The following is a 17,425-nucleotide window of genomic DNA, read 5'->3' as shown; positions in this document are numbered from 1 at the left end:
AGTCATTGTTACACAAAAGAGACTATCATATCTGTGTAGCTGAAAACGTTCACAGAAGTTAAAGTAAAATCTAAATATGAAAAGCATTTTATAATCCTCAACTAAATCCTATGCTACTTTTACAGGTGTAAAAACAGCAGAAATATAGACAGTGCTTATGAAAAAAAAAAAAAAAAAAAAAACCCTCATTCAGTAACCCATCTTGACGATTTCCTGAAGGACGCTACACATAAGAAAGGATCATATCTTATGAAGACTGCTGAGAAAAATGTCAAATTTATGAACATAATATATTTCCTTGAAAGCATTAGTTATGCCGAATATCAGCAAGACATAAGAGAAGTGTATTCTTCGTCTTGTTTAGATTTTAAATGTTGATGCTAGTCTAAGCATCTTCTTGACAGAGAAGTTATTAAATACAAGAAAAAAAGTAAATATAATGTGAATAAATATATATGTCCCAGAAGATTCGCACGATCACACATAAATACTAATTAGGCGATACAAAGAAACTAAGATGCTGAATATTTAGTATGATAAAATTTCAACAGTTTAATTTTGGAAATTAAACTTTTCACATAGATATATATATATATATATTCGAACGTTCAGAATCATTATGCAATGCAAAATATATTCTCCATAAAGGCATTACAAAACACAAATAAAGAAAAATGACAAGAAAATATATTTCAAAATGCATGACCACGAATCATACTTAGACACCATATTTGTGCGCATACTACACTAGCGTACACTCGCCCATTTGTATGCTCGGGCTTCTTCACGACATTCGCCGACTTTAAAATAAAATCACTAACCGCAAACATACGGATGACAGAAGGAGGTGGAGTATTGCTTGTAGATTACAGGAAGGCTCATCTCAAGAGCAGGTGGTTACAGAGTTCAATGTAACAGCCAGAGTCGACTGAAATTTGTGTAACAGTTTCAGACCGAGATATCTGTGTCAAGAAGACCGGGATCCACAACGACGAATAACGTATATTATTAGGCATTTTCAGCGCGGACACAGAGTACTCCTTCAGGTGCACAGCTCTCACGTGAGCTGTTTGCTTCCACTGAAATACGAGTTTTATGGTCTAAAGTTGCCAAACGCCTTTGTGAGGTAGGAGCGTATGCCGGAACACGCGCTCTTTGCGTCCTACTCACTGCAGCAATCAAGAGAGCGCGTTTAGCATAGTGCAGACAACATGCGCCTTGGAGTAGACTTCGGAAAATCACCGCGTTTTCCATGCATCAGAAGACATTCAGCCTGGACACTATTTCAGCGTACCTGTAACAAAAGAGAGCGTGGAAAACTTTAACATTCCTTCCTCATCAGGGAAAAGATCATTAGAGTGGTACAGGTGTAATGGTTCGGGCATTCGTTATGTTGGACCGCCGAACACCTCTGCATCTGCTTGACGAAAGCTCTCTCACTGATCTGAGGTGCAGAGAGGAAATCCTAAATCCTTATATTGGACTTTTCATGGGCCGCAGTTTGTGCCGGAGTCCTCTTAATGGCGACAACGCTCATCCACATAGGGATCAGTTGGTAAACGTAAACAACAAGAACGGTTATAGAGAGCTCACAGCCCTATATTCCACTTTTCACCTGCATTGGCTTTGGGTCCTTATTAATGCAAAACAACACTCCTCTACATAGGAGTAAGCTGGTCGATGATTGCCAAGAGATTCATTCATGAAATGGCCAGCCAGTCAGTCATCTTCTCAATAGAAAGTCTAGATACGAAGCATTCAATAATAAGGCGGCTTCATAATGTGCCGAAATAGCTCAGTTGGGAGAGCGTTAGACTGAAGATCTAAAGGTCCCTGGTTCGATCCCGGGTTTCGGCAGAGCCATAATTCTCGGTAGTATAGTGGTGAGTATCCCCGCCTGTCACGCGGCAGACCGGGGTTCGATTCCCCGCCGGGGAGATGCTTTTAAAAATATTTCAATGTATTTCAACAGCATCATGTTTCTCTTGTCTACTCACATAATATTTAAAACGGTGATAAAGTCATTATAATAAATAACAAATATATTCTTCTAATTTGCAACGTAGGTAAAATTTTTAAAAACAAAATTTCGTTAAGAATAAAATAGTTTTACTTCAAAATCGATGAAGAATTTGACAATCAGTAATTATGTAAAATTATTTTCACCTTAACCCTATAGAATATGTCTACGACGCTTTTCGGAGGGCAAATTCATCTCGTTATCCCCCTTTGAGAAGCAGGAGACGGGGACGCCTCAACAAAATCTTGTCCAGTACGCCGTCACGCTGTGTATGCGGTCTCCCTGTAGTAACAGGGGACCATACTGCCTGTTAGATTCATTTTCAGTTCAATAATACAGAGAGGATTTTAAAATTCCCTGGACTATGAGATTTACTCACATTCATGAGTACACAATTACTACGTAATCATGAGTACATACTATATCCTTCGTTTTCCAATCATATTATTATCCAAACAACCGTGAACGTTTCGATCTGAAAAATGCACCAAACGAACAGAAAATCTATGCAGATCTTCCCAAATAAGTGCTGAGATAACCGGAGAAGGTTGTAGCAAGCAACAGAGAAATCATCGTATATATGAAAATTTGAAAGGCATTTTGAAGAAAGTTCCGAATGAGAATGTATAAAGTGTACAAGGTGCCTGTTTCGTAGCATTTTATCGAGCTGAATGTTATTAAATGTGTAATAAATAAGACGAATGTGTATTTTACTACTGAATAGATAGACATGTATAGGAAATTCTCCGACTTCAGATAAAGAATGTTTTCAAAGTTACACTATATGTAAATAAAAATAGCGAAATGTTTCATATACGTCATTTTCTTCATTTGATGCATTCCTTTTCCTGAATATTAGTTATCGGAAGTCGTATCAGTCCCACCTTCTTCGAATAATCAAATTTCTCTTGCATTAAACGCCCACGGTCGTCTGCCTTTCCACTTTTTGTAGCTTTCCTCTACTATTTCATATTCTTTAATTAATATCTATCGACTCCAATTTCGCATCAAATATAAATAATACTTAATTAAAGAGTTCCATACCTGTGTAACGTTAGGAAATGATTGAAAGCACCATTAAATGAGTAATTTTAGGAAATGATTGTTACTGTGTTATTTCCTGTAATTCATGGATAATGATCACTAAAACAGTGACTGAAACACCGCAACAACATCTTACCCAGATATGCATTTCTGAATAATATCCAGGTTCACAAAAATAATCGCTGAAAGAAAAATGGAAATACTGAAACATCACCTTATCAATAGAAAGTCTAGATGTGAAGCATTCAATAAAAAGGCGACTTGATAATGTGCCGAAATAGCTCAGTTGGGAGAGCGTTAGACTGAAGATCTAAAGGTCCCTGTTTCGATCCCGGGTTTCGGCAGAGCCATAATCCTCGGTAGTGTAGTGGTGAGTATCCCAGTCTGTCACGCTGGAGACCGGGGTTCGATTCCCCGCCGGGGAGATGCTTTTTAAAATATTTCAATGTATTTCAACAGCATCATGATTCTCTTATCTACTCACATAATATTTAAAACGGTGATAAAGTCATTATAATAAATAACAAATATATTCTTCTAATTTGCAACGTAGGTAAAATTTTTAAAAACAAGATTTCGTTAAGAATAAAATAGTTTTACTTCAAAATCGATGAAGAATTTGACAATCAGTAATTATGTAAAATTATTTTCACCTTAACCCTATAGAATATGTCTACGACGCTTTTCGGAGGGCAAATTCATCTCGTTATCCCCCTTTGAGAAGCAGGAGACGGGGACGCCTCAACAAAATCTTGTCCAGTACGCCGTCACGCTGTGTATGCGGTCTCCCTGTAGTAACAGGGGACCATACTGCCTGTTAGATTCATTTTCAGTTCAATAATACAACGAGGATTTTAAAATTCCCTGGACTATGAGCTTTACTCACATTCATGAGTACACAATTACTACGTAATCATGAGTACATACTATATCCTTCATTTTCCAATCATATCATTATCCAAACAACCGTGAACGTTTCGATCTGAAAAACGCACCAAACGAACAGAAAATCTATGCAGATCTTCCCAAATAAGTGCTGAGATAACCGGAGAAGGTTGTAGCAAGCAACAGAGAAATCATCGTATATATGAAAATTTGAAAGGCATTTTGAAGAAAGTTCCGAATGAGAATGTATAAAGTGTACAAGGTGCCTGTTTCGTAGCATTTTATCGAGCTGAATGTTATTAAATGTGTAATAAATAAGACGAATGTGTATTTTACTACTGAATAGATAGACATGTATAGGAAATTCTCCGACTTCAGATAAAGAATGTTTTCAAAGTTACACTATATGTAAATAAAAATAGCGAAATGTTTCATATACGTCATTTTCTTCATTTGATGCATTCCTTTTCCTGAATATTAGTTATCGGAAGTCGTATCAGTCCCACCTTCTTCGAATAATCAAATTTCTCTTGCATTAAACGCCCACGGTCGTCTGCCTTTCCACTTTTTGTAGCTTTCCTCTACTATTTCATATTCTTTAATTAATATCTATCGACTCCAATTTCGCATCAAATATAAATAATACTTAATTAAAGAGTTCCATACCTGTGTAACGTTAGGAAATGATTGAAAGCACCATTAAATGAGTAATTTTAGGAAATGATTGTTACTGTGTTATTTCCTGTAATTCATGGATAATGATCACTAAAACAGTGACTGAAACACCGCAACAACATCTTACCCAGATATGCATTTCTGAATAATATCCAGGTTCACAAAAATAATCGCTGAAAGAAAAATGGAAATACTGAAACATCACCTTATCAATAGAAAGTCTAGATGTGAAGCATTCAATAAAAAGGCGACTTGATAATGTGCCGAAATAGCTCAGTTGGGAGAGCGTTAGACTGAAGATCTAAAGGTCCCTGTTTCGATCCCGGGTTTCGGCAGAGCCATAATCCTCGGTAGTGTAGTGGTGAGTATCCCAGTCTGTCACGCTGGAGACCGGGGTTCGATTCCCCGCCGGGGAGATGCTTTTTAAAATATTTCAATGTATTTCAACAGCATCATGATTCTCTTGTCTACTCACATAATATTTAAAACGGTGATAAAGTCATTATAATAAATAACAAATATATTCTTCTAATTTGCAACGTAGGTAAAATTTTTAAAAACAAGATTTCGTTAAGAATAAAATAGTTTTACTTCAAAATCGATGAAGAATTTGACAATCAGTAATTATGTAAAATTATTTTCACCTTAACCCTATAGAATATGTCTACGACGCTTTTCGGAGGGCAAATTCATCTCGTTATCCCCCTTTGAGAAGCAGGAGACGGGGACGCCTCAACAAAATCTTGTCCAGTACGCCGTCACGCTGTGTATGCGGTCTCCCTGTAGTAACAGGGGACCATACTGCCTGTTAGATTCATTTTCAGTTCAATAATACAACGAGGATTTTAAAATTCCCTGGACTATGAGCTTTACTCACATTCATGAGTACACAATTACTACGTAATCATGAGTACATACTATATCCTTCATTTTCCAATCATATCATTATCCAAACAACCGTGAACGTTTCGATCTGAAAAACGCACCAAACGAACAGAAAATCTATACAGATCTTCCCAAATAGGTGCTGAGATAACCGGAGAAGGTTGTAGCAAGCAACAGAGAAATCATCGTATACATGAAAATTTGAAAGGCATTTTGAAGAAAGTTCCGAATGAGAATGTATAAAGTGTACAAGGTGCCTGTTTCGTAGCATTTTATCGAGCTGATTGTTATTAAATGTGTAATAAATAAGACGAATATGTATTTTACTACTGAATAGATAGACATGTATAGGAAATTCTCCGACTTCAGATAAAGAATGTTTTCAAAGTTACACTATATGTAAATAAAAATAGCGAAATGTTTCATATACGTCATTTTCTTCATTTGATGCATTCCTTTTCCTGAATATTAGTTATCGGAAGTCGTATCAGTCCCACCTTCTTCGAATAATCAAATTTCTCTTGCATTAAACGCCCACGGTCGTCTGCCTTTCCACTTTTTGTAGCTTTTCTCTACTATTTCATCTCCTTTAATTAATATCTATCGACTCCAATTTCGCATCAAATATAAATAATACTTAATTAAAGAGTTCCATACCTGTCTTAACGTTAGGAAATGATTGAAAGCACCATTAAATGAGTAATTTTAGGAAATGATTGTTACTGCGTTATTTCCTGTATTTCATGCATAATGATCACTAAAATTAATATCCAGGTTCACAAAAATAATCGCTGAAAGAAAAGTGAAATTACTGAAACATCATTTTCTCAATAGAAAATCTAGATATGATGCATTCAATAAAAAGGCGAGTTGATAATCTGCCGAAGTAGCTCAGTTGGGAGAGCGTTAGACTGAAGATCTAAAGGTCCCTGGTTCGATCCCGGGTTTCGGCAGAGCCATAATTTAAAAAGCGGTGAGATGCTTTTTAAAATATTTCAATATATTTCAACAGCATCATGTTTCTTTTGTCTACTCGCATAATATTTAAAATGGTGATAAAATCATTATAATAAATAAAAAATAAATTCTTCTAATTTGCAATGAAAGAAAAATTTTTGAAAACAAGATTTCAGTAAGAATAAAATAGTTTTACTTCAAAATCGATGAAGAATTTTACAATCGGTAATCATGGAAAATTATTTTACTTTATATTCTCAGAAACCTAATTCAGTGCCGTATGTTCAACACAGTAAGATAAAATTTTTCCAACATTTGTATTACCTCTCTCAGAGATTATGTAAACGCTTTGCCCAATAGAACGTAATTTAATCATTTAAAACATGATTGTGTTTTAATTTCTAAATAAATAAAAGTTTTTTCATGACAAAATTGTTAATAAACCAAGTATATTTTAAATGCTGATGAAAACAGAGCGATTTAATGGCAGTTCAGCGAATAGAGCGATTTAAAGACTCGTTTTAATCAATTTAAATTATTTTTTTTTATTTTTGACGATATATCTATTTAATATAAACACATATAAATTTATACATAACCAAGTGATATTTTTTTTTAATTCGCGGATTTTATTTATTTATTTATATGCATATTTATTTATTTTATGAATACAAGATAGCTAGCAATACACGTTAAGTAACTGAAAGGGAACCTTTGTTTTTTTAATTCTTTCTCCTATACATCTTTTAATTTTTCAACATTATTTTTTTTATAATTTTTAAACTTTTAATAGTAAAACTTTCTTTGCGATGTTACATAATAATGTATGGTTTTGGGATTTCAATTTTTTTCCTTTTTATCTCCTTCAACTGGAGTTAAGCATTGTTAATTTAATCAGCTCTTATTATGTGTAAATATAATTTTACAGTTTGTATCTTGAATCACAGAGGCACTTATTGTTATACTAAAGACACTATTATATCTGTGTAGCTGAAAACGTTCACAGAAGTTAAAGAAAATCGAAATATAAAGATATTTATAAAAATATATTTTAAAACCCTCAACTAAGTCCTGTACTACTTTTACACGCTTAAAAACAGCAGAAATATAGGCTGTGGTAACAAAAAACTTCATTCAATAACCCATCTTGACGATTTGCAGAAGCCTATCTTATGAACACCGCTGAAGAATACGTCAAATTTATGAAAATAACATTTGCTTGAAAACTTTAGTTAAGCTGAATATCATCAACAGATTATACAGGTGTATTCTGCGTACCTTTTTTAATTTTAAATATTGATGCTAGGCAAAGTATCGTTTCGATAAAGAAGTTACTAAATACAAATAAAGGTAAGCGTGAAATAATATATATGTCACAGAAGATTCGCATGATCTTCGAAATACTAATTAAGGGATACAAAAGTACCAAGATACTGAATAAAAGTTTCCAATAGTTTAATTTTGGAGAATAAATATTTCCACACACACACACACACACATATATATATATATATGTACGAGTATTTATATATTCGAACGTTCAGAATCATTATGCAATTCAAAATATCTTCTGGGTAAGAGCATTACAAAATACCAATAAAGGTAAATGAGGAGAAAAATATATTTAATATTGCACGTGCATGATCTTGAATCACACTTACACACCATACTCGTATGCATACTTCACTAGCGTACACTGCCATTTGTATGCTTGGGCTCCTTCACGACATTCGACTTGTTTAAAATGAAATGACTAGCCGCAAACGTACGGATGGCAAAATGAGATGGAGTATTGTTTGTAAATTACACGCAGGCCAAGTATTACAAGCGCAGGTGGCTACGCTACAGAGTTCAATGTAACAGCCAGTGTTGTCTGAAATTTGTGTAACTGTTTCAGAGCACTATATCTATATGAAACGAATCTTCCGAACGCAATTCCTCTCCATAGGGAGATACTTCTCGAGTTGTTTTGCCTTTGCCTTAATCAACTAATAAAAACCTAACGATTCCACTGTACTATTTGGAATTACACCTTCCCCGATTCCTAGACGGGAAATATTCACGTGGGCTTGAATTCAAGCATTACTGACCTTCAGATAATGGTCATAATCTGTTGTATCTCTCAATAGAATTCTAAAAGGTAAAAAGAAATCTCTTACCTTTTCTTTCACCCGGGAGCCGAGCTTGTTCCATTCTAATTCTTATTCGATGAAATATCTAAATAATTCCAAGCTTTTGCATAAAAACTGACACTTCTGTATAAATAAAGATATTATATTTAGATACAGTTATATACAATTATTAGATTACATGAAATTAAACGCTCTCCAGCTAACAGTCAATCGAGTTCGGATTCAGAGTTCTAACTACGTTCTTCCGTAGGATTATTCTCGAGTTTAGATGTAATGGTGCTGATAGTTCGGAGTTTAGATCTAACATCTCCTCCCACCATTGAGATCCGACGATGCGGAGGAACTCAATACACGCAGGTCCAGTCGATGAGGAGGCCGAACAACTCGTCCAGCTCTGGTCATCACTCGAGGACTTGAGGCAGGTTCTGGAATACTAGCAGCCTGATCAGCCTGACCAGTTGCATGGTCGTTTCTATCTCGAGGTGCTCTGTCGGGGAACGGAGGGCCAACGGATTCGGAAGTAGAGATCTCCAACGGGAAAAGCCGGGGCACTGGCCGAAGCAGAATTCCATTTCTTGTCTTGACCCTCGCTAGTCTAACTATTCCGTCTTTACTGAGGAAAAGCTCGACTATCTTGGCTAAAGGCCAATGTATGCGTCGTCTCTGGCTGTCTTCCAACAGAACGACATCGCCTACTTGCAATTGTTGAAATTTTCCTTTCTTTATTGCCTGTTGTCTCAACTGACCAAGATATTCATTACGAAATCTGTTTCGTAGATCATGTCTTATTCCCTGTCGGTATTTGGCTCGACGGTTTAGTTCTTTGGAATCTACGTAGTCCATATCAGGAACTCCAGATGACGGCAATTCTTGCAGAAACATCATAGGGGTCAGTGGTGATGGATCTTGATTATCCTCTGATACATATGTGATAGGTCGCGAATTAATCACTTGTTCACAGTCACATAATATAGTGTATAATTCTTCCTAATTTAAGGACGTTCGACCTAACACTCTTCTTAAATTTTCTTTCACCATTCGCACAAGCCTCTCCCACCAACCTCCCCACCAGGCGGCGGTCGGAGGGTTGAACTTCCATCGTATCCTTTGGATAGAAGCAGCTGAACATATGGCGTTCCAATTAACTTTCTTAAGAACACTGTTAGTCCCTACAAAATTAGTTCCGTTGTCGGAATATATCACATAAGGTCTACCTCTTCTGGCAATGAATCTACGTAAAGATTGGATGAAAGTTTCTGTAGATAGAGAAGTAACTAGTTCGAGGTGAATGGCTCTATAAATGGCACATGTATACAAGACTATCCACGCTTTAGACCCCTCACGGAGATAGAGAGGACCCGCTAGATCTACACCGACGACTTCAAAAGTCGCCCCTTCTCTGACTCGATCTTCGGGTGGAAATCCTGGCTCGACTTCCACTCTTTGTGAAACAAATCTTTTACATCTTACACATTTTCTGATAATATTTCGAATACTTTTCCTGGATTTTAATATCCAAAAGGTTTCTCTAAGATTTGTCATTAAAGTGCTGACACCAGCATGCTGGAGTTCTAGATGCTTCTCGTAAATTAGTCTCTCAACAAGAATATGTTTTGAAGGTAAAATGATAGGATATCGGAAATTTTCATTATCTTGACGCTGTAGGACGTTCGTTTTGGCTCTTAAAATTCCATTTTGGTCTACGATTGGTCTCAGCGCACGAATAGCGGGATCGTTTATGCCTGTAAATGATTCTTTCTGTACCAATCTACAAAGTGCCTTTTCAGCATTCTCCAATTCATCAACTGAGACATCAGGAGTGAGGTTTTTATGTTCTTTAAATTGTGATAAAACCTGAAAATCCAAGCGATCATTCTCACGGTTTTTCTATATGAAGAGAAGTATTTGTAGTACCGGTCCAAATTGTCTCCATGATCTAGAAGAGTCAGAATTGTTTTCCTTTTTTCCTTGTTTATAAGTTCTTCATCAGGCTTTTCTTCTACATGGGGCCACTCGTCTTCTGGTAAGTAAAGCCACGATAGGCCCTCCCACCATGCCGATTTCTGTAATTGCTCAATAGTACATCCTCTCGATGGGAGATCCGCTGGATTTAAACTTCCAGGTACATGCCTCCAGTCAGATATTCTGGTAAGCGATCTTATTTCTTGTACTCGATTGTGAACAAACGTACCCCATGCTTGATCCCTTCTTATCCACCCCAAAGCTGTAGAAGAATCACTCCAGAACACTGTTCTACAATTCTTAAGTTTCAAATCTGATAGAATTGTTTTGGCAAGCCTGGCACCTATCAGACAGGATAGAAGTTCAAGCCGTGGAATCGTAAGTTCCTTAATAGGGGCTATCCGACTTCTCGCACTTACTAACTGAACCTTTACACCTTCGATGGTTTCAGCTCTTAAAAATGCACATGTGGCATAGGCTCTTTTACTAGCATCCGAAAAAACGTGGAGCACTACGGTATCTTCGTTTTCGTAATCAATATTTAACCAACGAGGAATTTCAATCTGAGATAGCAGAGGCAATTGGTTCAACCAAGTCCCAAACTGCTCACTTAGGGGAAGAGGAAGATCTTCATCCCACTTAATCTTCTCGTTCCATGTTTCTTGCAAAATTAGCTTAGGAATTACAGTTATCGGTGCAGTAAAGCCAATGGGATCAAAAATTTTCTGGGTAATTGACAAAACTTTTCTTTTGGTAATAGGTTCCCTCAAGTTAAATGTTTCTTCGATCTTGCAACTCAAACTATCTTTTTCTAAATCCCATACTAATCCTAATACTGGGACAACTTTTGTCTTGCTCTCTATCTCATCGATCATGTCAATGCGAAAATTTGATCGCCAACATCTCAAATTGAAATGCCCTGAAGCCAAAATCAATCTTGCTTCTTGAACGAAATTTTCAGCTTCATCTACGTGATTTAAGCTAATTAACGAATTATCGAGGTAAAATGAATCTTTCAAAATATTAGAAGTTTCTACAAATTTTTCTGGGACTGTAGTCAAAAGGTGACTAAGTGTAGCGGCTAGCAGAAACGGACTTGATGTGAGTCCAAAAACAACTCGGTTATGTCTGTAAATTTTAAACTTATGTTGATTATCGAACCATAGAAACCTTAAAAAATCTCTATCCTTTTCTGCTATTTTGATTGGACAAAAGGCCTTTTCGATGTCAGATGACACTCCTATGCGATATTTTCGAAAACGATTCAATATACGTGGAATAATTTCTATTAAATTTGGTCCTTTACTCAGACAATCATTGAGAGAGGGTGAATTCTTAGAACGTGCAGATGCATTGAAAACAGGCCGTATCTTTGTAGTTTCACTAGACTCTTTTATTACAGGTCTGTGTGACAAGTAGTGCACTCCTTCCTCCTTTTCCTCAGTTACTACCTCAATAATATCCTTCGCTTCCCACTCATCAAATATTTCTTCGTAATCTTTTCTTCTGCGTGTGTTAATTAGTTTACTTTCGGTTTTGACGAGGTGTCTTTCTGCCACAGTACGGTTACTGGATAAGACGGATTTATCTAAAATAAAGGGTAAGGTTACTTCATATCTCCCGGAGCTATCTCGTTTTACACTTTTTAAGAAATGTTTTCGGGTTTCTTCTTCCAAGGCACTTTTCGTTTTGTTTTCCTGACTTGAAATCCCCAAAGTGTCTAAACGCCAAAGATTGGACAAATTTGTATCGGAAACATGTAAGGATAAAGAAAGAACGGACAGGGAACTCGACGTATTCGCATTCTCTTTAATCTTGCCCATTAAAGTCCAGCCTAACTTGGTCTCAAAGGCTACGTAATCCCCCGCAAAATGTTCAATTCTTTCAGTGAACAATTGTGCTGCGGTGTCCGCTCCTAACAGCATATGAATCTCTTCCGGATTTTCTTGAAACAGACAGAGATTTCCATTCACATGATTGTCGTTGATAAGGATTCCCCTTTTTTCCATTACTTTAATTAATTTTTCGTCTTTGATCTTAGGTAGTGACGAACAAATTTTCCTCTGGTCTAGTGCTTCGATTTTACACCTGTACTTTCCATCCAAACTAGTTAAATCTATTTGATAACGATTATGATCTTCCGAAACTTCTACACCCCCAAATAACCCATGTTTAATTCTTTCAGTTCCTATCTTTTCTAATTTCAACGTTTTAGCAGCATATTGACTTATGTACGTGTTCTGACTTCCGGTGTCTATTAGCAATCTTAAATAACCCTTTAAGGTTTTCCCAGCTACCCCTACGACCAAAGTTTGTAAATAAACTTCAGAACGGTTGCTTTGATTCGAAAGTACTTTATTTTCAACTTCCTGGACTGTTTTGATCGTTCCCTTTTTACTCTCGGAATTAATTCTGTTGCACATAATCGTAGAATGCTTAGAGTGACAATGGGTGCAAAAAATGTTAGAATCACAGAATTTGCTGATGTGACCCTTATTTTGTAAACACCTAAAACAAGTGCCATTTTTGCGTAGTATTTCAACCTTTTCGTCATTAGTTAGTTTCTGGGCAATAGGACATTTATGGCTTGAATGGGAAAAATCTCCGCAAAAAACACATGCCTTAATCAATTTTTCTTTAATACCCGTGGACACTAAATCAGAAGCAGAAGAAGCTTTCGTTTCTAATTTATTGCTCTTTCCATCGCTGAAATGACGAGTGTTTATTTTCTGGACTGCATACGCAGACTGACGGCGCCCACTATTCGCTGTCGAATGCTCTGAATTCTTATTTATGACTTCCGCCCTTTCGCGTGAATCTAAACATTGAGCTATAATCAAGCACAGGCTTTTAATATTACAATATGCACTTCCATTACTCATTCTGTTAATCTCAAGCAAAATATCTTGGGGAAGTGATTTCAGAATTATTGGACATAACACACTTGATAAATTCTCAAGAGACTGACCCAAATTTTCTAAACATCTTAATTCGATATAAATATTATCATAAAATTTTCTAAAGGCGCGAACATCATTCGAGATTTTCAACGGTTTAGTGTTCAAAATGTTATTTATGTGAGTGTAAATGAGCACATCTGTTTTCGCAAATCTTTCTTTTAGAAGATCAATTGCGGAATCGTAATTAGCAGCAGTAATCGGTAATCCTTCGACTGTATTTAAAGCAGAACCACCTAAATGAGCTTTCAAATAATTAAATTTGTCTATTTTATCTAATGAATCATTTTTATGAATGGCAGACTCGAAACTGTTCCAAAAGGTTAGCCAGTTGTTTATATCTCCGTAGAATTTCGTTAAAGTTAACTTAGGTAATTTAATTCGAACAGACTCGTTATGTTTTGGTTCGCTTTGACTATCAGTACTGAACTGGTTATTTACTACCGTTTCAGTAGATTTGCGTTTTAATTCGTCGATTCTTTTGGAGGTACGGAAACTGCATTTAACGACCTTTTGGCGATATTCTTCAGATTTTTGGAATTCAGCATCAAATTCTTCGACTTTAAAAAGAGGTTCTAATTCTGTATCGACACTTTTAAGCGATTCGAAATTATTCTTTAATATTTCTAAATTTTCTTCCAAATCATGAATTTTCGGATCAATTTCCGAAAGCTGCGATTCCAAATCTTTAAGCGATTTCGTTACTGATGTTCGGAGAGCTGCGCGCTTCTTTTTTAATTTATTTAATATCTCTTCAGACATGTTCTTAACAGTTCAAAAATTCAAAATGTAATCAATAATTGTATTCTTAATCTTTATTTTCTAATTTAAATTCTTATTCTTAGCTCGGGCGTCCCGGCAGGGATGCCAAAACTTGTTGTATCTCTCAATAGAATTCTAAAAGGTAAAAAGAAATCTCTTACCTTTTCTTTCACCCGGGAGCCGAGCTTGTTCCATTCTAATTCTTATTCGATGAAATATCTAAATAATTCCAAGCTTTTGCATAAAAACTGACACTTCTGTATAAATAAAGATATTATATTTAGATACAGTTATATACAATTATTAAATTACATGAAATTACGCGCTCTCCAGCTAACAGTCAATCGAGTTCGGATTCAGAGTTCTAACTACGTTCTTCCGTAGGATTATTCTCGAGTTTAGATGTAATGGTGCTGATAGTTCGGAGTTTAGATGTAACATAATCAGACGTGTTCTAACGGTTTTCATAGGCAAATTATAAAATTTTTATTTTGTCTTAAATATAATTTTAAAACATGCGCTTTTTAAATTCGCTTGCAATAAGAAAACTCCGTAAATACTTCTCCACAAATACATTATTTTGTCGCATGCCCGCTAAAGGGAAATATTGCTTTTAATCGGAACATCGAAAGAAAAACAAAAACCCACTTGATCTATTTATTATATTAAGTTTATTCACTTATTAGCATGAAAGAGACTTGAATAAAACCAAAGTATGAACATAATAATATGCTTGTATACTATATTTCTTAATTATAGGTAATTATACTTTTTCTTCCATAAAAAAGTCGTCAAACTGAGCGAGGAGGTTGCGCTAATACGTAAGCACCTTAAATGACTGACTTGTGAACAACTACTATTGCAGCAATTTAATCAATGATGTTAAAATGCGACTAGCAGCGAAATATTCAACTTGCATATTCAACATTCAACTGAAAACCCTTCATTATATTCAAAATAAATTTTGTAATTTCTGCAACTTTCAATAGATGGCGCCACCAGTTTAAATCATAAGCGATTTTAGATGTAATGGTTTAATGAAAAAACTCTTCTTACATTTCATTTAAAAAAAAAAAAAAAAAAAAGAAAAGAAAACCTTAAATGAAAAGCCTAAAAGCTTTAAAATAGGGCCTGTCGCTCAATAACAAAAACTTTGTAATATTTTCCCTATGTATTTGATATTAAGAAAATGATTTTAATTTTTTTTGTCTTAAAAAGTACAGTTCCAAAATCGGAAAAAAGGCAGCAACAGTTATAATAACAGTAAATAAGTATCATAGTAATTTTCCCCTGCGATAAAAACTCTCTGTTTTTTATTTATCTTTAACAGCAGTTTTTATTATAACAAAGGGCATTAGCCCAGGAGGGCTATCGTCCTGTATTATATTTAAAGAAATTAAATAATGAAGAATCTACATAAATGCATATATGTTTCTCGCATTGTAATAAACAATGGTACCTAGAGCCATCAAATTTTGAATAACGTACGTCTCCACCCGAATATGGGTATCTGGAATATGGGTAAGCCAAATTAAGAATTTGGAATTTTTATTATCTACACTCATGTCCATAAATTAAGGATAATTCGGAGTAACGAGGAAATCGAACTCTAAAATAAATATATCACCTGTAAAATCACTACACACATCTTCAAAAATCATATGCAAATTTCAGGAAGTAACTAGATGACACCGATGGTACGTCACAATGTCAAGAGTGTAAGAGAGTGATATATAAGGAATACAGGCAAAGAAGTAAAATTATAATATAAGCTTTATACGCATTTCAGTGCAATAACCGAATAGTTATGACACAAAGGACGCATTTGGATGATTTTTTACGTGGTAGAATTATCGGCCGTCTGGAATGTGGGCGTACCCAACTGGAAGTATCAGACGAACTTGGAATTGCCCAGAGTGTCATCTCCAGGCTTTGGCAACGATTCCAAGGTGATGGTAATGTGAGTAGACGTTACAGCACAGGTCGCCCCAGAGTTACAACGCCGAATGAGGACCGGTATTTGGCAGTTACTGCCGAAAGAAACAGGCGGAGCACAGCCTCAGACCTGTCTCGTCAGCTCTCTTCAGCCACTGGTACGACAATTTCAAGGCAGATCGTGTACAGACGCTTAGGGCAGATTGGTCTATATGCTCGTAGGCCTGTCAGATGCGTTCCACTTACTGCAAGTCACTGTCGCCTGCGGTTAGCCTGGAGTAGAGAGCATTCATTGTGGACACCGCAACAGTGGGTTTGTGTGATGTTTTCCGACGAGTCCAGGTTTAGCTTGCAGTCTGAATCTCGCCGGACTTTCATATAGAGAACTCCTGGTACCCGTTACCACCAAGAAAACATCATTGAACGACACCGTTACGATGGTGCAGGAGTGCTCGTTTGGGGTGGAATTATTCTGGGTTCCAGAACTGACCTACATTTTCAAATTGGAACCATGACAAGCCAAATCTATCGGGACGTCATTTTGGAACAACATGTAAGTTTGTTTCGGGGCGCCATGGCCGCACAATTTGTGTTTATGGATGACAACGCCCGTCCTCACCGTGCAAACATTGTAAGCGAATGCCTTCAATCGGAGGATATCGCCCGTATGGACTGGCCAGCATTCTCACCGGACTTGAATCCAGTAGAGCATGTGTGGGACATGCTTGGCCGACGAGTTGCAGCCCGTCAACCTCCTCCTACATGTCTACCGGAACTTCGGAGAGCATTGCTTTTTGAATGGTGTAATATCCCCCAAGATCAGATCGATAATTTGATACTCAGCATGTCTAGGCGTTGTACGGACTGTATTGGATCGTCTGGGAGACATACAATGTATTAACAATCATACCAACCATGTAATAGTGGTTTTTTGTAAATAGGTTTTTTTTTTTTTTTTTTTTTTTTTTTTTTTTTTTTAATTTGCTCCACAGAGAAAAATCGCTAATTTTTTTAATAATATCAAACATATAGTATCTTTTTTTTGCTCTTTACCTTTTGTTTAATAAATAAGCTTTACAAATAAGTCAAATTTGTTTTGCTTCTAACTCTTCCTTTGCCTGATTTTGTATTATCCTTAATTTATGGACATGAGTGTATTTCATATTTTGTAAATCATTTATGAATTTTAGATTTAGAAAGTCACCGATTTC

At 36.0% G+C, this 17,425-nt stretch overlaps 1 protein-coding gene and 4 non-coding genes across 5 annotated transcripts in view; 4 read left to right on the top strand and 1 right to left on the bottom strand.

Moving 5' to 3' along the window:
• The window catches only part of LOC118195034 (menorin-like), a 248,185-nt gene that overhangs the window by 193,139 nt on the left and 37,621 nt on the right, over window positions 1–17,425 (bottom strand). The window lies entirely within an intron of this gene.
• Window positions 1,785–1,857, top strand: TRNAF-GAA (transfer RNA phenylalanine (anticodon GAA)). Its single transcript has one exon. It is a non-coding gene; the product is annotated as a tRNA-Phe (tRNA).
• On the top strand, window positions 3,336–3,408 carry TRNAF-GAA (transfer RNA phenylalanine (anticodon GAA)). The gene has a single exon. It is a non-coding gene; the product is annotated as a tRNA-Phe (tRNA).
• On the top strand, window positions 4,887–4,959 carry TRNAF-GAA (transfer RNA phenylalanine (anticodon GAA)). The gene has a single exon. It is a non-coding gene; the product is annotated as a tRNA-Phe (tRNA).
• TRNAF-GAA (transfer RNA phenylalanine (anticodon GAA)) lies at window positions 6,390–6,462 on the top strand. Its single transcript has one exon. It is a non-coding gene; the product is annotated as a tRNA-Phe (tRNA).

This window comes from Stegodyphus dumicola, chromosome 7 (genome assembly GCF_044657685.1).
Source record: "Stegodyphus dumicola isolate Sdum_Otavi_A_Nest chromosome 7, ASM4465768v1".
NCBI lineage: Eukaryota > Metazoa > Arthropoda > Arachnida > Araneae > Eresidae > Stegodyphus > Stegodyphus dumicola.
This window is presented reverse-complemented; position numbering and strand designations above follow the sequence as displayed.